This window comes from Aptenodytes patagonicus, chromosome 13 (assembly GCF_965638725.1).
Source record: "Aptenodytes patagonicus chromosome 13, bAptPat1.pri.cur, whole genome shotgun sequence".
Taxonomy (NCBI): Eukaryota; Metazoa; Chordata; class Aves; order Sphenisciformes; family Spheniscidae; genus Aptenodytes; species Aptenodytes patagonicus.
Genome location: NC_134961.1, coordinates 14,828,870 through 14,832,567, shown reverse-complemented (window position 1 = coordinate 14,832,567; position 3,698 = coordinate 14,828,870).

Below are 3,698 nucleotides of genomic sequence, written 5' to 3'. Positions count from 1 at the left end.
ATCAGGATCTCAGAGCTGGAACATCTGTGAGAACTCCACCCATGCCCACAGTGGTCATTGCAGCACACAGCTTCAGCACTAGGAACACCTCAGTGACCAGGCCTTGTCTCATGCCGCTCCCAGCCTATTTGGTAAAGCTGCACATAACAGACCTGCAGGATCTATGTCAGAGCTAATGAAATAATTGCTGGCCTTTTGAGCACTCCATTTTATGGCTTGGGCTTCTAACAAAAATTGCTTCAGGTGAATTGCAGAGTAGTTTAAGAAAGCTCAAATCCAGCAAAGATGATGGCAGCTAATTCCAAGTTTCTTGTAGCCAATCACCTCATCCCATCTACACTGACAGAGTTGTTTGTTGTTTTTTCTTACCAGTAGACTTCATCACACAATAGGTTTTCTGGCAGAATGCCATTCTTATTTTTGAATCCAATAACTGAAAGGCTGACTTGAGACTTGTGCCCACAGCATGACATATAATAGTGCTTTGACAGCCATGTACCATCTGACCCACTGGAATGCCTGAGGCTTTATCATGTCCTGTACCCCAGCATCACTGCATAAGGCTGTAGGCGAGTCAGCTCAGCATTACTGTATGTGCCATATACTAAGTAGAATAGCTTCTGGCAGTAATACAGGTTCCAAATCTCAAGGTGAAATGAATAAATGTCAACTTAGAATAAGTCTGCAACAGCTGATGTTTCTCACCATCTTTCTTCCTGAGTTACTACAAACTTATTTCTGGCACAGTGTCACAGCTCACAAATTGCTTTGCTTTTGAGCTGGCAAAGGCTGCTCTACAGCCTCCTTAAACAGGCATACAAGGTTAATATAATCACTCCAAAACCCTGTTTGGCACAGATACATTTTAGAGGAAATATTTTGAAGGCTTTTGCTTTAGGACTGTCAAGCTCAACAGATTATAGAGACAGTTTCCAAAGGGATCACTTGTATCCTCACGAGCAATAGGGACACTCCAGTTTCCACTATTTGTCTTGGGACTAATAACAGTCCCTTATCCTTGTAACACAAAATACAGAGCTAAGCACCAAAAGCGTTAAGCCAGAAGCTTTTATGCCTTGCTGTACCTACACAGGCCATCTTTAAAAGCAGGCAGATCTTGGTGCAGGAATACCTTGCTCAACTTTTCAGGTGGCAAACTGTCTTAGTGAGGGCAAGGAATTTCTGTATCTCATCTTGCTACTGCACCATTGCTCTTCCTGCAGGCATTACCTATGCTTCAGACAAAGTCCAGGATATGTTGAAAGTCCTGCAGGATATGGATCCTTCAAGAAACTGACCACAAGCTTTTAGAGATACCGTTTTTCAGGAAGTTTTCCTATTCTTCCCCTAATCCATTTATGATTATTTCATCCTAGCTCTCTCTCCTCTGAGAGCATCCTGGAAGTTTCCACATACTTGTCATATTCCACCCCCACAATCCCCTCCCACACCTTTAAAAAACACAACAGAAAATATGAAAGCAATCTCTGGTTACAGGGCTATCATGTGAACTGTTCCTCTCCTTCCCTTTGCACAACTTGATGGTTTTTCTCTGAATTCCCTTCACATATTAAATGTTTTCCTACTCTTCAGGTAAAATTAAATTACTTACCTGTAGTCTGATAAGGTGCTTAGGTCTCACTGCATAATATCCATACTATCCTCTTTATCCCAAGTCTGTTGGCAACAACCCTCAGTCATCATTTAAGAATCCTGTCCTAATAGCTTGAGCTTAAATTTGAGATGTCTTCAATGCACCAATCTGCACCTCAAACAACTCTCCCTTTAAGCGCAACCAGCATGGTCAAGCTTTTTCTGTCACGCTTGTCACTACTTATAGCCAAACTGTTTAAATGCTTAGGGAAAACAAATGCAACACTGTCAGTGACAATTAGCCAAAAGAGGAAAACCAAACAAAATATTTCTTAGATAGGTATTATAGATACAAGGTAGCTATGGATTAGATAGGACTAGTGGAGCATCTAAAAAAAAAATATATCATCTTAAAGCTGATATATCCTAGAGAAGCTTTTTTTACTCTACAGAAAATGCTCAGAAATAATACCTTGAAGTGACATCTCAGAAATTTCTTGTAAAATGGCATTCTCTATTTATATTAATCTGCTTCCTGTAGCACATGTAGAACACCACAAACCATTTTAATGGTCACTTGAATTAAGATTTTTTTCCTGATTTTCTCCATCTATGTAATATTAAAACATAAAACCAGTCCATACAAGAAGGAATACTACATTAAAAGTAACGTATGCTGGAAGAGTAGAGACATTGTATCTCATCCTCTGAACAAATACCAGCTAAATTGTGGGAAAATATCTGAAAGATCTCTAGGTATCAATTGTTCCATAGCATACATCCATACATCCATTAATAAAATGCTGACTTTAAAGTACATCAGCATCTGACTTTCTATGGCCACACAGACTGAACAGGTATCAAGGTCAAGCTTTGAATGAGAAATCACTTAAAGCCAAGGTTTTCAAACTCTAGTTTTCAAAGGCACAAAAGAGACTAAATACTCAAATTGCAAAAAGGTTAGCTGCAAAGACACTTAACATTAAGTGTCAGAGGCAAGAAATTAAGAGACAAGATTAAAAGGAAGGGTTACTCCCACAGACTGATAAGCAAGCTTCACTGCTAACACTCAGTTTTCAGTTGCTCACATTTCTGTAAACAGCTAAGCAAGCAAAGCCAGGCCCTGTTTTTTCCTCCAAGCAGTCAGTTTTTCTCTCCATACCAAAGTCCTGAGACTGTCTAGAATACAGAAAGCAATCTGTCCTTTGTGGCCAAAACCAAAGTCCTCAGTCTATTCTATAAGAGTAAGAAAGCAAGCAATCTCTTCACACAAAGCAACAAAACTTTGCTTTGTCCAAAGGAAAAGCCTTTTGTCAGCTCTTCTGTTCAGAAACTTCAAAGGTTAAGAAACAGCCTTATGTTCTCTGTTCTTAGTCATGCTTCCTATCAGCATTATTCCACATTACACCTGAAACGTCAACTAAGTCACTTCCCTAATGCTCTTCTCTGGCATCATGCCCAAGTCTCTCCTTGTGCTTTTTTTCTTTTAATTACAGTTAATAGAAATAGGAGTTAAACCCTAGTTCACCACAGTTACACTCTGTCCTGCTACATTATGGCAGACAAAACAAGCCATATTATTTAGAAAAAAATAAGTTATTTCCATCAAGACTTTCAAAAACTTTTCACTAATTTAAACAGATGGCTTAACATAAAATGAGAATGAAAGAAGTGGGAATGTTTGCAACATGATAACAAAAGAACACTTAAAATCAAACTCACCTTTTGAAGGTAATCACATACCAGGTGATATGTTTTAAGTATGCATGAGTAAAATCCCTCATTCACAACTACTGGAAGAATGAAATTATAGAGTGGTGATTATACAGTTTGTGGTGTTGCTTAAGATGCTATAGAAAGTTTTTATAAATTGCCTACCCCCCTTCTAAAGAGTGATATTTATTACGCTATTTATGGAGAGTTTCCTGCTAAATAAGTATTTTAGGTAGTTACTTTAAGATTGTTTACTGAACAAGCAAGTACTCTGGAAGGTCAAGTGAACACTTACCTGCGGCAGGCCTGACATTTACTCTAGCAGACTGTTCCACTTAACAGTTCCATTAAATGAGAATATATAATAAGACCACAAAAAAAGAGAGTCAGGA